This window comes from Triticum aestivum, chromosome 3D, assembly GCF_018294505.1.
Source record: "Triticum aestivum cultivar Chinese Spring chromosome 3D, IWGSC CS RefSeq v2.1, whole genome shotgun sequence".
NCBI lineage: Eukaryota > Viridiplantae > Streptophyta > Magnoliopsida > Poales > Poaceae > Triticum > Triticum aestivum.
The window spans coordinates 9543567-9565576 of NC_057802.1; positions in this window are offsets into that span (position 1 = coordinate 9543567).

Consider the following 22010-nt stretch of genomic DNA (forward strand, 5'->3'; position numbering starts at 1 on the left):
CCGTTCCGAATATCCGGAGTTCTTTCAATCCTAGATCTCGGGACGAGATCCTCTCGTAGTGGTAGAGTGTTGTAACACCCCGGATGTAACTTCCCCTATTTGTAACTCCAACTCTTGCCATTTTCGGCTAGTGCTATGAGATTCCCTCTGTGGTTGGGTTTTGTCTTCGTTTTTGCATTTTGTTCATGTCTTGCATTTCATTTCATGTCATCATGTGCATCGCATTTGCATACGTGTTCGTCTCATGCATCCGAGCATTTTTCCCGTTGTCCGTTTTGCAATCCGGCACTCCTATGTCCTCCGGCGTCCGCTTTTGTCTCTTTTCCGTGTGCGTGTGTTAAACGTTCTCGGAATGGACCGAGATTTGCCAAGTGGCCTTGGTACATCACCGGTAGACCGCCTGTCAAATTTCCTTCCATTTGGAGGTCGTTTGATACTCCAACGGTTAACCGTGTAACCGCAAAGGCCTCTTTTGTGTGCAGCCCAAACCCCCTCCGAAACAGCCCAATAACCCATCATAACCCTTTTCATGCTCTTGGTCATTCGATCAAGATCGTGTGGGCGAAAACCGCACCTCATTTGGAGTCTCCTAGCTCCCTCTACCTACAAATAGGCCCTCTCCCCCGAAATCACGGACCAAATCCACCCCTAACCCTAAAAATCTCGTCCCCGCCGCCACCAGACGTGTCCGGGCGGAGCCGGACGCGTCCGCCGCCGTCCCCCTGTGAATCGGGAACCGCCATGTGTCGCCCCGCCGCCGCGGCCCGCGAGCCCGCCGCCGGCCCCCGCGGCCCGTACGCCGCATTACCTCCTCCGCCCGCGCCGCCGGCCTCCGCCGCCGCCGCGCCCCTGCAGTCCGCCGTCGCCGCCGCCGGTCACCACCACCGCCGCCGGCCACCACCGCCACCGCGCCGCGCCGCTCCGGCCACCGCGCCCCGTTGGCCGCGCCGCCCTCCGCTGCCTCCCTCCGGCCGGCCCGCGCCCTCGCCACCCCGCCGTCTCCTCCCCTGCTCCGGCCAACTCCGGCGTCGTCCTTCCGCGGCGACCTCGGGCCCGATCCAGATCCAGAGGAGGTTGACTTCCCCCCCCCCCCCTCGATTTTTGCCTAAGTCCTGATATTTTTACTTTCTGGTCCCATGTTCATTGCATCATAACTCTGCATCCGCAGCTCTGTTTCGTGCGCGTAATATATCAAAGTGTTCATCATGAGATGATCTTTATTTTGTTCTATTGTGTCATGCTCATTTGAGTCCATCTTGATTCCCAAATCCTTGTTGCAAGAGTGCTATATGATATTAACTGCTGTCTGTTAACAGAACTTCATGATTTGTCATTTTTGTTACATTTTGTGTGTGTATCCTATGAGCATGATGTCTACAGGTGTTTTGTTATATTCCATGCCATATTTACAGTGGTGTAATCCTTGTATTTTTATATGTTCTGTAGTGAGTGCATCAAGCTTGCAAAGTGGGCTACATGATGTTGCTATTTTCAGAGACTGTTCTGCTTATATTTTGGTGCCATGTAAGCTTGTTGCTACAGTGAGATCCATGCATATTTAGAGGTAGTTCAGTAAGAGTGTTTTGTAGATATGGTTATGCTCTATCCATTCATGCCTCTGGTTGCAACGATAGAGTGCCCTAGCATGTCTTAATCTTGCTCTACTTTTGCTATAAAATGTTCCTGGCAGATTGTTTACATGTTATTCAATTTTGCCATGGTTGTTGCTAGTGATACATGCATGCTATGAACTTTCTATTGCTATGATTATCTACATAAACATGTCTTCTTGCTGGTAGTATGCTTGTATTGTCATGAAAGGCCTTGTGATGAGTGATTTGAGCTCGCAAAGTTGCTTTTATGTTGCTGTTTATGCCATGCTATCTAAATCTGAATCTGAAACGAAACTTGCTATGTTTACATGGGTGCCATTATATCTTCTATGCCTTTTTGGCTCATGATCTTTAAAGGACTTTTGTTCTATGCATTTATTATATTCATGCCATGCCTTTGTTTGCTATGATATGTTCCTGTATCATGTTGTTTTCGTGCTCTAAACATGGCTTCCTAATGTTAATTTCTGGCATGTTAGTATTTTCACTAAACCTGTGAAGCTGATATCTTTTGCACTTTTGCCATGCTTGTTTGAACCTGTTCTGGTGTGATTTAGCCGCAGATCATTGTTCATGTTTTGTCAAGAATCTTGAGTACATCACTGCCGTATGCTTTGTTGTTATGTTGGAGTGCAGTAGCTTAGTTTCTTGTTGCATTCTAGATGGCATCATGCTGTTAATCGCAGATTGGTGTCATTTTTGTTTTGCTTGCCATTTGCAAACCGTGCATCCGAATCCGGTGATCTTTATATCGATTTCAACCGAAATCATCTCATCTTTCCAGCGGCATACTTGATTTGCCAAGTTGATGCCTTGTTCATCATTTTTCCTTCCGGAGCACGCATATGCATTGCATATTTCATCTCGCATATCATGTCATGTATTGCATCATGTTGCTTGAGCATTGCACCGTTTTGATTGTTGTTCCATTGCTTGTGTTCTTGCTTTGGGTAGAGACGGGAGACGAGTTCGTGAACGAGGAACCTGTTGAGAACGCTTACGAGGATCAAGCTTTCGACAACGCTGAGAACTTTGCAGGCAAGATGATCATACCTTCGAAATCACTTCTATCTTTGCTTGCTAGTTGTTCGCTGTTTTGCTATGCCGCGCTACCTACCACTTTCTATATCATGCCTCCCAAATTGCCGTGATCCTCTAACCTTTGTCACCCTTCCTAGCAAACCGTTGTATGGCTATGTTACCGCTTTGCTCAGCCCCTCTTATAGCGTTGCTAGTTGCAGGTGAAGTTGAAGTTGGTTCCATGTTGGAACATGGATATTATTGAGATATCACAATTACCTCTTATTTAATTAATGCATCCATATTTTTGGTAAAGGATGGAAGGCTCGGCCTTATGCCTGGTGTTTTGTTCCACTCTTGCCGCCCTAGTTTCCGTCATGCCGGTGTTTTGTTCCTTGATTTTGCGTCCTTACGTGGTTGGGTGATTTATGGGACCCCCTTGACAGTTCGCCTTGAATAAGACTCCTCCAGCAAGGCCCAACCTTGGTTTTACATTTGCCTACCTAAGCCTTTCCCTTGGGTTTTCGCGAGCCCGAGGGTCATCTTTATTTTAGCCCCCCCGGGCCAGTGCTCCTCTGAGTGCTGGTCCGAACCGAGTAGACTGCGGGGCCACCTCGGGGAAACTTGAGGATTGGTTTTACTCGTAGGATGTCTCATCCGAATGTGCCCTAAGAACGAGATATGTGCAGCTCCTATCGGGATTTGTCGGCACGTTCGGGCGGTCTTGCTGGTCTTGTTTTAACTTGTCGAAATGTCCTGTAACCGGGATTCCGAGACTGATCGGGTCTTCCCGGGAGAAGGAATATCCTTCGTTGACCGTGAGAGCTTATGATGGGCTAAGTTGGGACACCCCTGCAGGGTATAAACTTTCAAAAGTCGTGCCCGTGGTTATGTGGCAGATGGGAATTTGTGAATGTCCGGTTGTAGAAAACTTGACACATGACTTAATTAAAATGCACCAACCGAGTGTGTAGCCGTGATGGTCTCTTTTCGCGGAGTCCGGAAAGAGAACACGGTCTTGTGTTATGCTTGAACGTAAGTAGCTTCAGGATCACTTCTTGGTCACTTCTAGCTTCGCGACCGTGCGCTGCTTCTCTTCTCGCTCTCATTTGCGTATGTTAGCCACCATATATGCTTAGTGCTTGCTGCAGCTCCACCTCATTACCCTATCCTACCCATAAGCTTAAATAGTCTTGATCTCCCGGGTGTGAGATTGCTGAGTCCTCGTGACTCACAGATTCTACCAAAACAGTTGCAGGTGTCGATGATGCCAGTGCAGGTGACGCAACCGAGCTCAAGTGGGAGTTCGATGAGGAACTTGGTCGTTACTATGTTTCGTTTCCAGATGATCAGTAGTGGTGCCCAGTTGGGACGATCGGGAATCTAGCATTTGGGGTTATCTTCTTTTCATTTGTATTCATCCGTAGTCGGACTATGTGTGTACTCTGGATGATGTATGTTTAATTATGTATTGTGTGAAGTGGCGATTGTAAGCCAACTCTTTATCCCATTCTTGTTCATTACATGGGATTGTGTGAAGATGACCCTTCGTGCGACAAAACCTACAATGCGGTTATGCCTCTAAGTCGTGCCTCAACACGTGGGAGATATAGCCGCATCGTGGGTGTTAAATTTGTGGACCCCTAAGTTCAAGTCCCACATATCTTTGCCCCACTGACTTGATTCCGCAGATGCGTTGCTCTCACACTTGATCTTGAACTCCAGGTAGTCAGCTTCACTGATCGAAGGATTTGTCTCCTTGATCTTCTCATAACTATCACCTCTTAGAATCCTTCTCTTCACCGCGGCTCTCCAAGTAGCCAGGGCCGTGCTCATCTTCGTGACGGCGGCACTGTTCACTTTATTCCCTGAGAGGCGTGTGTTTGCGAAGTCACCGGGGAACTTGTATCGTTCGTGCAGCTTCATGAAGAGGAGGTTGCGCAAATTCCCTCGGTCACGATGCCTTAGGTTCTCGGTGTTGATCGAGACGGTGCTCCGGAGAATGCACCCGAGTTGTCCCGCATACCCACTGACTAATTCTTTGGGCGCCGTTGGATGCCCACTAGAGGACACTTCAATAAATTGCTCCTTGATGGTGTCGAGCACGTTCGGGTGCCGGTCCTTCCGTTGCCTCTTTGGTTGGCTGCCATCTGTGCGTGCGCTTCCATCATCAGTGGTGGCATCCTCGGTGGCACTATCAGTGGTGTCATCCCCGACGCCACTAGGGGTTGTGTAGTCAGGATTGGTGTCTTCCGCGGCGTCCTCATAGCGGTGAGGTTCTTCCTCCATCTCTTGGGACAGCTCCCAGAATTGCTTGCTCGAACCGCCGGCCTCATCATTGTTGGCCATGTTCACTCTAAATAGGAAAAAAGGCTACTAGAGTTATTGGATGGGATTAGGGTAGTATCTATTCTTCAAAAAAGGTGAATAGACTTAACAAAGCAGCAAAAGGAGCAGGAACACAAGGCCATCAACAGTAGGTTGCAGATGACATGAACCATCTTCTCTAAGTTCTCAAGATAACCTAGTTCTCGAGGGATGTGTCAAGAAAGGTGGTTGCTCTCAAGATCCAAGGTTGTGAGTTTGGTCAAATTTCCTAGGCAGTTTGGGATGGAACCTGTTAGTGTGTTGTAGCAAAGCCACAACTCCTCTAAGTTCTCAAGATAATCTAGTTGTCGAGGGATGTGTCCAGAAAGTTGGTTGATGTCAAGATACATGCTGATTAATTTTTGTTTCGGTCGAGAATTAGGCACCTTCTAGGTCAAGAAAATTGGGCATGACCTTTGCTAATTTTCTTTAGCTAGGAGTGCCCAATTCTTAACCGAAACGGAAATTAATCAACATTTCAGGAGAAAGGGGTCATTTCACATCAGGAGAAATGGATCATTTCATCTAGCTCATGTCAGGCAATCAAGATACATGCTGATTAATCAAAATTGGGTAATGATAGCAACCCCACAGTTCACAGAGTATTTTCATAAGACTTGATGGATTCAGCTAGAATCAAAAAACAGTGAAATGCTGAAGAAGAGCAATTTGGTCTAATTGATCCCTGGAAATTAGAGAATGTTAAACTATGCATGGAAAAACAACAATCAGGACAGGGAAAGTACTATGCAGCTTATAGTCTTTAAGTGTGGCATGAATCTGTCACCAGAGACATTAACAACATCAGAAACATGGATATGGAGTTAACCTGATCAGTGTGGAATGACAACAGTTTTTTTTAATAATCATGTTCATGTAGAATCTTCTTTACTAGCAGCTTCATGGAAGTTAATCAAAGCAAATTACACTTCACTGACTTCAGTACTGAAACAATCTCAGTCACTCATCAGTTAAAATCACAATCTGAGCGAGCCTTTTTTTTCATGTCAAGATCTAATAATTTGGCAAGTAACTTAACCAAAGCATCATCAAGTACAAATGTTATGGGGTATCATAGCACCAAGCAACAAATTGTCTCAACTCGTTCTGGGGGTCCAGAACCACAATAACCGTTCGTGGCATATCATCCAAATTTTGCTAAGGTGCTATCATCTCCTAGTCATAATCTAATAAGTTAACAGAAAGCCTAAAACCCTCTTGGTAGAATGCAACTATGCAGCAATGTATGTCTGAAGCCCTAATCCAAGCTAATTTCACATCGTCAACATGGTTGGACTATAGCAAAGGCCATCTTCCCTGGTCTCACAATCCCTGGTCATCCTATTGTTCACCTAAACTGTTCTCACCAACCTCAAAACATTCTGCCCTACAAAGTGGTCAAAATGCTACTAGTGTGGCAGTTTTAGTATATAGTGTCATGTGTCATGCCTTCTTATATGCCCATATTGTTGGTAACCCCAACCTCATTCAGAAATCACTGCTAGTGACCTCCTTGTTAACTGCTAGTGACCTCATTGCTAACACCCTAATCGCTTAAGTAATACTAAAACAGAACTAATAAAGCTACACCGTTTATACGAGCTTTATACTAACAAAATTTGAACACTAATGTGTATGTAGTACATCAATTAAGTGTAGTAATAGGATTAAATATTTAAATTAACAGCCAGTGCAGAACTAATGAAGATTTGGAATTTTCAATGGGGACTGGCAGAACTAGAGCTGCGTGGTCACGTCATGAGCCTACTATTGCAGAGCTATCTATACTCCTGCAACGCCACTTTTCTTCAGTAAAAACAGACTTAGTTGTCCAGAAACTGAATCGGATTTAGTTCAACGGAACACCTACTTGGATGTGGGAAGAAGATGAAGTTACCTAGGGGAGGACGGAGAAGATGGTCTGCTTGTACTTGGGCACCTCCGTGATCACCTTGTCCTAACTGTATGGTCGAACGGTGAGCAGCTTGTCCTCTGCTTCCCTTCCACCTCTGCAACCTTCACCACGATATAAGAAATACAGTGAGAAACATTGGAGTGTGGTGGTGCGGAGAGAGAGAGAGAGATGTGGTGGTGGAGTGTGTTGCTGGGTTGGGCGAGCCGGAGCGGGGAAGCACCGCCGGAGTGGAGAAGCACAGGAGCCCCGCTGGTGGGGAGGCCCTGTACCTGGAGAGGTCAAGGTCGTGCCGCCCCGACGGTGGTAGGACCAGCCGCTGCTCGCGCCGCGCCGCCGGTGGCTGGACCGGCTGCTGCTTGCACCGCCCCGCCGGTGGCTGGACCTGCCGCTGCTCGCACCGTCCCGCCGGTGGCTGGACCGTCCGCTGCTCGCGCCGCCCCGCCGGTGGCTGGATTGGCTGCGGCTCGTGCTCTAGGACAGGGGCGGCTAGGGTTCGTGGGGAGGGCGGGGTCTAGGGTTCGAGGGGATTTGGGGATTTGGGAGCCGGGAGCTGGCGCGGGCGGACGGCGGCGTGCTCCTGCGGGGGTCGTCGGGTTAGGTGGGGCGAGGTGGATCTGGCGAGGAAGGGAGAGAGGCCAGAGGGAGAGGGGAGTAAGTGGGAGTGGGGGGAAGGGTTAGCAATGGTGCACCTTTTAGGGGTGCGCCATAAAAATACGTGATAGCAATGGCGCACCTTCTCCTGGTGCGCCATTACTATCTTTTTTTCTGGATTTTTAGTTGCATTCATTTGTGAATTGGTAAAACATTTATGAATATGAAAAAATATCATCAAATTTGAAAAAATATTCATGAATTCAACAAGTGCCCATGAAATTTAAAAATATTCATGAGTTCAAAAAATATTAAAAAATTCAATACTTTTTATTAGTTAGAAATTCAATACCAGAATAAACATAAATAAAAATTGGTATATCAACGGCGCACCTCCTAGGGGTGCGCCATAAGTACCTTGAATGCAATGGCGCACCTTCTCCTGGTGCGCCATTAGTAACTTTTTTTTACCAGAATAAACATAAATAAAAACAATTAAAATACCAGAAGAAAACACAAAGAAGCCCAAGGTGCCTGTAAATGATGATTTGCAACAAAACAAGAGGGAGAAGAACAAAAATTCCAAATCCAAGAAGAAAGTGGTCGAAACTTCAACTTTGTGATGTACAGACAACATTAATCATCCATATCTCGAAAGTCATATTAAAGGAAGGTAAGTACAGACAACATTAATCCCCAGCGGAGTCGCCAAAAAGTGTGTTCGCACACGAACACGTCACCGTGTACCTCCAACGCCGAGGGTGATGCACCGCAGCTCGCGTCGAAGGAGATCCGACCGGCAGCGCGATACGGAGGACAGCCGGCAGATGCTTTTGTAGACCATAAGCCCCGCTTTCCCGGAGGGACCCCGTCAGGGCTCGCGGCGGCTATGGGCTGCTCCAGGTCGATTCACTTGCCCCTAGAGCCTCGTGGATCCGCAGCCCTCCAGCATGAAGAACTAGCGAAGAACGAGAAGAAAGATACAAGGGAGAGATAAAAAGTAGAGGAACACGAAAAAATAGAAGATAGATTTGTTCGATTGTGTGTTGTTCAATCGGCCGTCACCCCTTAGATATATAAGAGGCGGCTAGATTTCCCGTGCAAGGAAAAGGCTTGGATTCACGTCCAAAACCCTAGTCAAATTCGGATTGGTTTTGTCCGAACTTTTCAAAACTGTTCGGTTTAAACTAGCTGCACCTTGTGGGTCTTTCTTGTGGTGGTAAACGATCTCGGATGGAAACGAGCCCAAAAGAAATCTTGACCGTTTCGACGAGACAAACAACTTTCATTTTGAACGTTTTTTGATCAGAGGTCATCCTGAGGATCAAATCGGTCGCGCAAAACAGGCTATTCCCTCGCGCTACCCATCAGACGTGTGTGGTGGGGCGCGCCACATCTTGCCTCGTGACAGGGCTGAACTCCGATTGCTCCAACTTTTGCATACGAACTCGGATTTGAACGATTTTTATATCAGAATCGACCGTTTCGACGAGACGAAGACAATCCGTGTAGATCATGTTTCCTTACAAGGCAGTCTTGGGGGTGTAATCAGCCGAATAATGTTCTGAATACAAAATCTCAGTATTTCGAAAAGAACTTCGGCCTTCGAGATGAGATCGCATGGCGATGGCCCAAACTTCAAAGATGTTCATATCGACAATACGAAACTTTTTTATGTAGATCATTTCTCCATTTAAGGCCATATTAATTAAGTTCTTGACCATGCCAAAATTTTGTGTCAACACATGCCCCCCTGTTTTTCGGCAAAACTTGCGTGCCGAAAAATAAGTTGCAATGTATTTGTTCTAAGGATGATGTCAACACTCCATCGGCCATTTATATTTCTCAGGGCGATAATTATGTATCGGCCATGTTTATGCTAAGGGCGATAGTTATTTATCGGCCATGTCTTTGCTTAGGACGATAGTCATATATCGGCCGTTGCTTATTTGAACCTCTTGATGCAACTTGGGTGAAAACTTCTCAACTTACATAGCAATCCGATGATAAGGTTCCATATGTATCTCAAAGCCATCCTCCGAACCATATTATTCACCCTTTCGCTAGGATTTTGTAGATAATGAAGAATGAACTTCCTCCAATCCTTGCTTTGCCTGCATAAAAGTTTCATTAGTGGCCGAGGTGGTGAGCTCCCATTCGGCCTTACCTATGTTGGCAAGAATATGCATCGGATATTGATAGATGTGCAATACACCACGGCGGACATGGTAGCCGGATGCTTGCTATGCCAACTCTCTCCAATTGTCATGTCTAAATATATGAACAATTTTAATGCAACCCAAGGTAAATTTTGCAGCTAGATATACCCAAGATAAACTATAAGTGATTCGTCAAAACATTTATAACCCTTGGATATTGGTTGCACTACTCATAACGAATCACCGGAAGCCTCAATATGTATAGCACCTATAGCAAGTAAAAGAGTCAATCCGAATAACAATGCATATCTGGCCTTGATTAATCATGCATAAAAATATTCTAAGCGGCATGAGGCTTCAAAAATAGTACCATAAAGAGATATATAAACAACACCAACACTTTGGCCATTGCTATGAATTGAACCATCAAAACATAATCTCCATAAAACTAGAGAGACAAGGCTAATATTTATATTATGCATGGCATTAATCCGAACTTAATTAATATGAACAGAACAGTTTACTCGATAGAGGACTAGAACAGAAGAAATGCCATTTCCATATGTCGAAATACAATCGAAAAATGAAGACTACAATTTAAATAGAATCGATCTTAGCTATCTTTTCACAACCTTCTTGCCCTTCTTTTTCGTAAATGGAGTTCTTCTCTTGAACAGACGTCCTTTAGGTAGGGTGGACCTGCTTCTTCTTGTGGTGTATGGTACTTCATCGTCGTCGTCATGTTCCATCTTCGGGTCGCCGTACTTGTCGAAGTCTTGCTCATTGGCGACTCCATCCATTCTGATGATCTTCCTTTTGCCTCTCCTCACGACAACACGACTGGGCTTTGACGGGTCGGTAATGAAGAAGCATTGGTCCACTTGGGAAGCCAGTACCCATGGCTCATTTTTCGCGGTGACGTTTGCGCCCGCGGTCTTGGATTTGGCTTCGGGTATAACCATGGTGGTGAAATACCGGTCTTCTTTTAGGACGCTTTTGGACCATCTGACACGGAACACCGGGACCTTCTCTCCAGCGTAGCTCAGCTCCCAGATCTCCTCGATCCTTCCGTAGTATCTGTCCTTGTCGTTACCGGTGTAGGATCCCATCGTTACCCCGGAGTTCTGATAATCATTGCTCTTCATGTCCTTTTCCTCGGTGTAGAATGTGTAGTCGTTGATATCGTACGCCTCATAGGTCATCAGGTTGTGCTCGGCGCCCTGTGACAAGGCGAATATGAGTTTTTCTTCCGTGGATGAATCCTCATGTAAAGGGTACGACAGAAGCTTCTCCTTGAACCAACGCATGAAACATGAGTTGTGCTCTTTGATTATATCTCCGTCCGTCCTCTGTTGGCCTCGGTCATTGTACGTCTTCTCAATAAAGGTTTTGTGCTCTACCACCCAAGGATCGACCACGTCTATGTGTTGTAGAGCGACTAGGTTTGCTCTTTCAAAGTCGGCGAGTCGACCCTTGAAGTCGACATGCATTTTGCAGCAACCCTCGTGGTGACCCCATCTAGCGAGCCTGCCGAGGTGCCTGTTGACGGGCAGACCAACGGGGTTCTCGATGCCTAGATAATTCGTGTAGTAGGAGATGCACTCTTCGGTCAGAAAGCCCTTAGTTATGCTTCCCTCTGGAAGTGACATGTTGCAAACGTATCCTTTGATGACACCATTCATCCTTTCGAACGGCATCATGCTGTGCAGGAATGTCGGCCCGAGTTGGATGATATCCTCCACGATATGGACCAGCAGATGCACCATAACGTCGAAGAATGCTGGCGGGAAGTACATCTAAAGCTCGCATAGTATCACCATGATCTCTTCCTGTAGCCTTCTGAGTTGCCTCATGCCAACCGACTTCCGAGAGATGACGTCGAAAAAGTTGCATAGGCCAAATAGTGTTTCACGGACGTGCGCGTCCATGATCCCACGGATTGCAACTGGAAGTATCTGCGTCATCAGCACGTGACAGTCGTGAGACTTCATCCCGCTGAACTTCTGCTTCGCTGAGTCTAGGTATCTGCTTATCTTCCCTGCGTAACCGTAAGGAAGTTTTACTCCTACGAGGCAGGTGAAAAACTGCTTGATCTCCTCCTGACTTATAGTGAAGCACGCGGGAGGGCAGTTATTTCCGATCTTCTTGGCCTTTTTGCCTTTGCGACGACTTTCCGTGTCCTTCACCTCATCATCATCATCATCATCATCGTCATCATTAGCGTGAAGCTCCTCCCGTTGCCCATTGATTTCAAGTCTGCCCTTGCTTTCGGCCCATCTTTGGTCCTCTCTGGCATGTTGAGCAGGGTACCAAGCAGACTCTCACACGTTCTTCGTGATATGCATGACATCAAGGCTGTGAGGCACACGGAGGATCTTCCACTACGGCAAGTCCCAGAAAACAGACCTCATTTTCCATACCTTCAGCAGCGGCTCTGGCGCCTTTCGCTTCTTTCCCGGGTCTGGCGCCTTTTGCTTCTTTCCCGGCGGTGGGCACTCTTTCCAATTTTTCAACAACTCGTCTATTTCCTCGCCGCTCCTCGTACGCGGGCGTTTTCGGGTTTCGGTTTCACCATCGAACAGATCCTTGCGTTTTCTCCATGAGTCATCGTCGCGAAGCCAACTACAATGTCCCATGAACATGGTTTTCGAAGACCCGGGATCTCTATCTAGCTGGCGATACGTTGTGTCATCCATGCACCTGACACATGCAGAAAATCCGTGGACCACCTGCCCCGCGACATATCCGTAATCGAGATAGTCGTGCACCGTCGTGAGCAGTGCGGCTCTCATAGGGAAATATTCTTTCTCTGCGGCGTCCCACGTATTGGCTGGCGTTTTCCACAGCGTGTCTAGCTCCTCTTTCAGCAACCCTAGATACAGATTGATGTCGTTCCCTCGTTGTTTCGGCCCTCAATTAGCATACTCATGTGAATGTACTTCCTCTTCATGCACAAACAGGGGGAAGGTTGTACATCCACACAAACACAGGCCAGGTGCTATGTGTGCTTCTCTGGCTGCCAAACGGATTAACTCCATCGGTGCTCGCGCCCAGCACGATGTTCCTTGGATCATCCCCAAATTCTGGGTGTTCAAAGTTCAACGCTTGCCACTGGCTCACATCCTTAGGGTGACTCAGCATCTTGTGTTTTTTATTTATCTCCGGATCATTTTCGTCATCTTCTCGCTTCTTCTCCTCCCTATCTGCGTGCCAACGCAGGAGCTTTGCTAGCTTAGGGTCTGCGAAATACCGCTGCAGACGAGGAGTGATCGGAAAGTACCACACCACTTTTGGAGGACCTTTCTTCCTCTTCTTGTATCGAGTGACGCCGCACACCGGACATATGGTAGACTCCGCGTGCTCGTCCCGATAAATCATGCAATTGTTCATGCACACATGGTATTTCACGTGCGGTAAATCCAGATGACACACGATTTTCTTCGCCTCCTCGAAACTGGTCGGGCACTTGTTCCCCTTGGGAAGACGTTCATGCCAGAATGACATGTTCTCGTCGAAGCATGCGTCGGTCATTTTGTGTTTTACCTTCATCCCCAGAGCCATGAGTGTTACTTTCAGGCGGGTATCCTCAGGCCTGCATCCTTCGTACAATGGAGTAACCGCGTCTATCTCCAGTTGATCCAACTTGGCTTTCTCTCGGGCGACAGCTCTTGCATTACCCGTCTGCTTGAGAAGCAGCTCTTGAATATGAGGGTCCTGCACCCAACCCATCGATGGTCCATCATCGTCTGCTCCGGCATCTTCATCTTCATGATCATGCCCTTCGTCTTGATCTTCCTCAACATCATGTCCGGCATCTTCTACATGATGACTGTGTCCTGAATCTACTTCGTGATCATGTCCTGGAGATTCTTCGTCTTCTCGCCCGCCCTCGCCGCGGTTGTCTTGCTGCCCTTCCTTATTTCTTGCCCGGCCCCCATGGACGACTTCATAATCATCTTCATCACCTTGCCACCGATAGCCATCCATGAAACCACGCAAGAGCAGGTGGTCCCGCACCTGTCCGGAATCCGGGTCCATAAGGCTCTTCAGCTTGCATCTTCGACACGGACATCTTATCTCCGTCTCGTTCTTTTGAAGCATCTCGGTCTTCGCGGAGCTCAAAAACCTATTCACGATGCCTTCGGTCATCGTGCGGACCATGGTCGCCTGCGGGGTAGAGCAAAACGATATTTTAGAACCAAAAAAAATTTGGCATGACTTTGCCTAAAAATAGGACCAAAAAGAATGCATAGTGCCAAATTCTCGCCGAAACGGAAATGAATCAACATTCCTGCAAAATATTGGCAACTATCGCATTTCAAATACCGGTACTTGCAAACACAAACATATGCAACACCACAAACATATGCAACACCACAAACATACGTAGATCTAGGCCATAAAAAGTGTGTACCTTGTTGGAGGGAGAAAAAAGTAGATCTAGAACATAAAGAAAGCTTTCCCTTTACTTACCTATCAAAAAAAAGAAATTTAACCACTTAATTTGGGTGAATCTATGGTGCAAATGAGGTGAGGAGGAGGAGGCAGCCGAGACCAAGCTTGGTAGAGGTGGAGAGAATGAAGTGGGGAAAGTGAGTGTGGTAGGTGGCTGTTCAAAATATCTAGCTGCTCCCAGGTTACCAATGGCGCACCATCTAAGAATGCGCCAATAGTAACTAAGGTTACTAATGGCGCACCTGGTGTGTGGTGCGCCATTACTAGTTTTGAAAAAAAAACATGTTAGTAGTGGCGCACCAGTGGATAGTGCGCCATTACTAGTTAAAACTAGTAATGGCGCACTATCCCCTGGTGTGCCACTACTAACATTTTTTTTATCTTTTTTTTTCAAAACTAATAATGGTGCACCACACACCAGGTGCGCCATTAGTAATGTGGCCAAAAATGGCCTACCTGTATCTGGTGCGCCGCTGCTATATAGCAGTAGTGCACCACATACATGGTGCGCCATTACTGTCCATATTAGCTATAGCCGTTTTCCTAGTAGTGAAATCAGAACTTCTCCCCGCAACCGCGATGGTTTTGTCTCTTGGTTCCCGGAGAAGAGTAGAGTTTTCACAGTAAGGAGCGCGTACAAGTTGGCCACATGCGATCATAACGTCGCTTTTGCTAATGGATCATCTAGTACCAACCCGGAGGGTGATCGCTCAGTGTGGAACCGTATTTGGTCCGCCAATGTGCCTTAGAAGATGAAAATCAATGCCTAGAGAGTGGCAACCGGCACATTGGCGACTCAACAATGCAAAAATCATAGGCACTTGGCTACACGTTCTCTCTGCCCTCTCTGTGGGGTAGAGGAGGAGACTACTTTTCATGCTCTGATTGCATGCACGCAGGCGAGGATCTTGTGGATTAATATGCGTAGAAGATGGCCGCTACCTAATGATGATGTTCTTATTGATAATGGGAAAGAATGGCTCATGTTCCTTCTCAGCTCTTGCTCTGAGGCGGTTCCAGACATGGTGATTTTGCTGATTTGGAGGATATGGCAGATCCGTAATGACATATACCATGGCAAGGAAGCCCCTCTTGTGCTGGCCTCGGTACAGTTCTTGGATAGCTCATATAAATCTATCAACCTGGCGGGCAAGTTCACAGTGGAGGAGATTGTTAAAGGAAAAATGCCCTTGGTGGCCCTGGTGTCGCCGTGCCAGAAAGTTTCAGCGGCTGTCAAGCCATGGCCGACACCACCGCAAGGTTCCGTGGCCCTGTCCGTAGATGGTTCATTCCATCCGGAGGACGGCACTGCGGCGGTTGGGATGGTCCTAAGGAACCACGAAGGGGCGATTCTTTTTGCAGCGTACGGATATGTCTTTCACTGCAATGATTCTCTGGAGGCGGAACTACATGCGATGATGCAAGGTATGGCGCTGGTTGTTGAGCATTCCGATGCTCCAGTGATACTTCAATCGGACTCTTCTGAAGCGTTGTTATGCATGTCTACAGATGCTCTCCAGCGTTCAGCTTATGGCCACTTAGTATTGGAGATCAAGTGCTTATCTGGTAATAGGGAATTTGTTCCTCAGAAATTTAGTCGTTCTCAGAATAGAGTTGTCGATCGTCTGTCAAACTATAGCCGTACGGAGCGAGCTACCGCCGTTTGGCTTCGCTCAGTTCCTCCTTGTATTGAGAATGTATGGCCTCTCGACTGTAACTATATGAATTTGCAATAAAACTCCATTTACCCTAGCAAAAAAAATAAAAAATAATAAAAGGCAGTACAAAATTAGGTAGACGTTCTGGGCCATAGGCGATTTGATTTGGTTGTAAACTAATAGTCCCACACCGCCACCCGGCCAACGCAAACACCAGCACAAATACGCGGGCCACAGCTGCCGTGTCGGCGGGGCGTGGTGGTGCACGCTTGTCACTCCAGCCTAAGGAGGGTCAAAGAGTTGGTGCGGTTCGGTTGTTGGGCTTGTGAGGGCTGGCCTGATCCTGGTTGGGTATGTTTCCCTCTGAACACTTGAATTGAATATATAAACACATCTGCAACTCTGGCTTCAGGATGGTCAGTGCCAACCGCGCGACCGGGCACTGCCAGTCGAGTATTACTCGCCGAAAACCCGCCCTCAAATGCCTGTGGGGTTCCATGCAGTAGGCCAGCAGGGGCATAATATGGTGGGTTCGTCTACACGACCGGAGCCACACGCATGGAGCATGGGTTCGTCCACACCAACCATATCAACTCTTTTTCTTTTCTTTTTTGGTATAACAAAAGTTCACGTACCTTGACTTATTATATTTGAGGCGACATCCATTTTTTTACAGGGAAACACTTGTGTTCACCGGGCGGATCTATCACGTCAACCGCCTCCCTGGCCGTCAGATCTGTTATTGATCAGGCGACCTATTGCAGACAATGTTGTTGCTGGGCTCGTTTGAAACATTCTCCCTGTTGCAAGAAATATTTTTGCAACACAAGTGATGTTGCAAAACTTTCTTCCGTAGTGATAAAAAATTCCGCAACATTAGCTCTGTTGCAGAACAACTTCTGCAACAATACCTCTGTTTCAAATGTTCTGCAACATGAACTCCGTTGCGAAATCTGAACGCAACATCATGCTTGTTGCAAAGCTAGAAACTCAATCTGAAGACCATCATGCGTTTAATCCAGTGGCTCGTGAGGCGAGATCCGCCGGCCGACGCGTAGCGCTCCCTTTTTTTACAAGGTTCATTCAAGATCTTGAGGCAGATGCAGTAAGAGGTTTATCCAGAGCACCTCTACCGTCGGCTCGAAGAGCGTCATGGATACCTCCACCTGCAAAAGATGTGAAAGGAAATGTTGATGGAGCCTTATCTGAACGAAATGGAAGAAGTGTACTTGCGGCTATTTTTCGCTCTGGAGATGGACACTACCTAGGTGCTTCACAACTAGTCATCAGTGGCGTTCTGGACCTAGCTACCATTGAAACGATAGCTTGCAGGGAGGCACTTTGCTTGGCCGGAGATGCAGGTTTTAGATCAATGACTATTGCCACGGACAGTTCTGGTGTGGTCCGAGGTATTCATGAAGGGACTCTAGGCGAAAATGCTATGATAGTTAGAGAAATTAGAAATTTGGCCGTGGCTTTAGATAAAGTTGAGTATAAATTTGAGGGCAGAGAAACTAGTGGAGATGCCCATAGCACAGCTAGATTATTGCCTGATTTAGCTCCAGGTAGACATGTTTGGTTCCTGAAGCCTCCGGGCTTTGCGAAATTCTCTATCACTGGTTAATAAAGCTTGGAGTGATGCTAAAAAAGGTAAATAAAAGTGCCCCTAAAAAGGTGAAGGAAAGTTCGATCCACGGTCTTAAATGACGGTTGTGATCATTTTAAGTGAAAAAATAACGACAGAAATCCTCTGGAGCGGGGAGGGCCTGAGCGTGTTTCCCCGCATGAACTTGAAGGGAATGCAACCCATTTTCCTAAATACTCACTCCGTCCGTGAATAAGTGTACATCTAGTTTTTGTTTTCATTCAAAGTTTAAATTTTTTGACCAAGTTTATAGAAAAGAGTAGTAACATATATGAGATCAAATTGGTACATTATGAAACTACATTTCAAAATGAATCTGGTGATACTAATTTAGTGTCATAAATGTTGTTACTTTTTCCTATAAAGTTGGTCAAAGTTTTAAAATTTTGACTTAGGACAAAACCTAAATGTACACTTATTCGTGGACGGAGGGAGTACTCTTTTATACAAACCAACATTGAAGCTAGCATCACTTTGAAGTACCAAATTATTGTGGTCCAAAATCAACCAAATAATGTGCTGACAAAATCCCTTGCGACCTGGGAAAATAAGTTTTCTCGTGGCTTGGAGGTCTCTGACATATGCCCCTTATGTGGTAGAGCGCGAGGACTGCTTCCACGCATTCTCCAGGTGCCCCCGTGCAGTTGAGTTGTGGCGTGCTATGCAAACAGATTGGGCGTTGCCTGATGTGTTGTGTGTTCGGAACACCGGCCCGGAGTGGCTACTGGGTGCGTTGGAGCCATTGCCAGACACATCCCGAATGGTGTTTCTGATGACTCTCTGGCGTGTTTGGCACGTACGTAATGAGATAACTCATGAGAAAGTCCGTCCACCAACCGAAGCTTCCTATTGTTTTCTTCAGGGGTACGTCAACTAGTGATATTGCCAAGGGCAAGATGCCCATGCACGTTGCTGGAGCTCCACATGTGAAGAAACATGCACCTCGGTCAGCCACTAGGAAGGATGAACTCACCTGGTCACCACCGCCGGAGGGCTGGACAAAGCTTAACACGGATGGAGCTTACCAGGCAGCGGACAGATCAGCTGGAGCGGGGATGGTGTTGAGAGATGATGCGGGGGCCCAAATTTTTACAGCTTGTAGGGGCTCTTTCACATGTGATAATGCCCTCCAGGCTGAGTTGGCTGCCTGTCGAGAAGGCCTTGCGCTGGCCCTGGAGCGAACTGATCGACCCATCTTGATGGAGCTGGATTGGACGGAGGCTGTATCTATGATAACAACTCCAGGCATAGATCGATCCTACAATATGGCATGTATCTAGGAAATCAAGGCGTTGTTGGAGAATAATAGAGAAGTGGTGGTCAAGCATATCAGCCGAAGTCAAAATAGAGTGAGTGATGCCCTCGCTGCGTATGGGCGTACAATGGCACGCACGGCTGTGTGGTTAGGCTCTAGCTTAGAGGAGATTGCTACCCTTTGTATGAACGATATTATGCCCCCTTAATTTAGTACAATCTCCTTCCTCCCTGAAAAAAAAATGTGCTGACAAAAAGGAGAATGGACAAGACGATGCCTCTGACAGCCAATCCTCTTTGATTGAGGCAACACACTACAGAACTAACTCTCTCCTCTAGTTATCAGTATAACTATATGACAGGATGCTGACATTCAATTTATATATACAGGGTAATTGTATACAGTTGTTGTAAGATTGTTACTAGCAAAATAAATAGTAGAGTGAAAGGATAAAACAAAGGTAATTCTACATGCTAAATGGCCTTTCTAACATAAGTAACTGACATATATATGGCTGATCAACATGGAGGCTCAAAACTAGGTATTTCTTTAAGGATATCATGAGCTCCTCTCACTAAATACTTTACTGAAGGTCTCTAAAATATCGTTGTCTTCTAACATTGAAATCCAACTATATGATTCCCCATTCTGGACCCCCCCCCCCCCCCCCCGTCCCTCGTGTCACCATCTCGAGGGCGACTCCGGGGCGACCAATCCCTCCGGCCACCTACCGCCTCCCACTCAATCCCTTCTCTTGCCGCCGCGGAGACAAGCGCCGAGTCCCCCGCACAGCCGCCGATGAGGGTGGCGGGCGAGGCCCTCGGCCAACACTACTTGTGCTCGGACCTAGGGTTTGAGGCAGAGGGCGGCGCGCGTCGGTGCTCTGGGCCGCCACCACTCGGCCGCGTGGGTGGGTAGATGGCGGTGGATGTGGGCGACGCGTGGAGAGCTTCCTTGCAGCCTCTCCGCTAGATTTGAAGATAGGGCCTTCGTGTTGCGGCCTCCTCCTCGTCAGTCCGGCCGGATCCGGTGGCTTGCTGCGTGGATGTGGGGCGGGGAGCTCTAGATCAGAATATTTTCTTGGCCGGCTGCGGCTGCCATGACGTCGGCGGCGCTTCGTGCGATGTTCCCTTCTTGTAGGTAAACCCAAAGCCTTGGCTGGGTGGCGGCGGTACCACGGCTCCGTCACCTTCTTGAAGGTGCCGCTTTGGGTCTGCGGGGAGGTGGGCCGCCTACAGCGCGTTATTTGGTTCTTTTTGGTGGCGACGATTCTTTCTTCAGTGGTGACGCTTCGCCGTGCTCGGCCGCCTTCCTCTTCAAGACGGCGTGCCCTCCTCGCCACGTGGTCTGGTCTGTCTGGGGGGTCGATGCCCTCGGCCTGGGCGAGAGGGGATAGTGGTCCCCTCTACGGTGACTTGGACGCGTCGGCGGCTGAGGGATGCTGTCCTTGGCGAGGTCTAGCTCTCATGGTGATTGCGGTGCTCAACTCTTCGCCATGTCTTCCTGGGGTGCGCCTGTTTAGTGGCTAGTGTCTTGGGCATGCTTCTTGCTGTGGGATGCGACTTGTGTCTCCGGTAGCATGCTTGGTGTGGTGGTTGCGATCAATGCCTCTTCCTTCCTGCTTCCTCTAAAGCGAGCAAGCCCCATTTTCTGTGGCGCGACCCCATCAAGACCTGTGTTAGGGCCCAAGCTGTAGCCTTTCTTCTTTGGCCGTAGCATTTTAGTCTTCCTCCAGCGCCATGTATATGCTGCTTTGGGGTTGCATCCCCAATTCCTTTCCTTGTTTATGTTCGTTGTACTTCATTATAATCCGGGTCAGTTGATGGCTTTGCTAATTCAAAGCCCGACGTTTCGAGCCTTTTCTTGGGCTCGGCTCGTGCCTTTCCTCTAAAAAAATCAAACTACATACCAGAAACCGTATTTTCCTGTGGGTGATGTATTTTCCTGTGCGGCCTGAAGCGCCTCACAGTAATATAAATTATCCTGACGGGCAAATTTCAGCCCACAGGAAAAATGACAATTTTACAGTAGGTACAGTTATGCCCCACAGGAAAATTTGTTTTCCTGAGAGTGTCCGGCCCACAGAAAAAACATTTTAGGCCCAGTCTGCCATTGCACCACTGCGAAACGGGCTTTGGCATCGAAAATTCATAATGCGCGTGATTTTTTCGCTTTGGCGCCTCAAAATGAAGCTTCCGCGCGCCAACTTATGTTTTCCCATGTGGTATGAGCCTACCGGAAAAAAAACCCAGAGAGATAGAAACCCCTAGAACAAATCCCCATCTCGTCCACTCCGTGACCGCCGCCGCTCCTCCAATTTCCTCACGCAGCTACCGCCATCCTCCACCATCGCCGCTCGCCTTCCACTCCGACCTCCACCGCCGCTCGTATCTCACCTCCACCTTGGCCTGGGTCAATCTTCGAAAGCCAGGGCCGCCCGCCTTCCATCTCTCCCATCACCAACAGTCGTTCTGCCTCCACCTCTGTCCGCCGCCGTGGCCCACCTCCCCCAGCTCACCGCCTGCCACCCCACCCCAACATGACCTCCATGTACACGTTTCTTGCACCCCGTGCTCCCTGCTCTAGATCCGGGTTAGTCCCCTTCGCGCATCGAGCAAGCCGCCGCTTGCTCCCGGACGTGACAACAGTCCACCCCTCCTCTCCATGTGCAAGCAAAATCATACATGGTCAAGGGTAAATCTCCGGGTGCTCCAGTCTTCTATTGTAAGTCTCAACCATGGTCAAGCAAAAAAGAGGTCAGGATCTCTTGTTTTTCATACAATTTATTATGCAGAATGTAGATCTCGTGACCGCAGGATCTTGGTGAATTTTTTAGTCTGTTATCATTTTGCATGAAAGCGCTTTTCTCTGTTGTATCCCAAAATTTTAGAAGCTACTATTAGGTGTGTTATTAGCACTCCTATTCGTTGATGTCAATTAAAAACAGAGAAGGTTATTGTTCGTGTAATTTGTGTTGTTGCTAGTTATGGTGCTTCTAGGAAATGTACCGTTTGTGAAGATGATGCCTATCTCTTTTCTCAGTGGTTGTATGTACGTATAATGTCTTGAAAGTATATACGTCAAATATTTATTCCTTTGCATGCTTGATTTGTAGTAGCTTGAATCTGCTGTATCATCGAACCATTGTTGAAGATGCAGCCCACGTATACAATCTCTAGATATCACTTTCTTTGACAAATCATTTTGGCGGTGAGTGTTCGGTATTATAAGCAAGTTATTCATATTTTTAGTTGGAAATGTAAGGAAATGGTTTGCATAATTGTGCCAGTCTCTTGTAGGTATTGCTTCACATCTTTATAAATCTTCGTGGT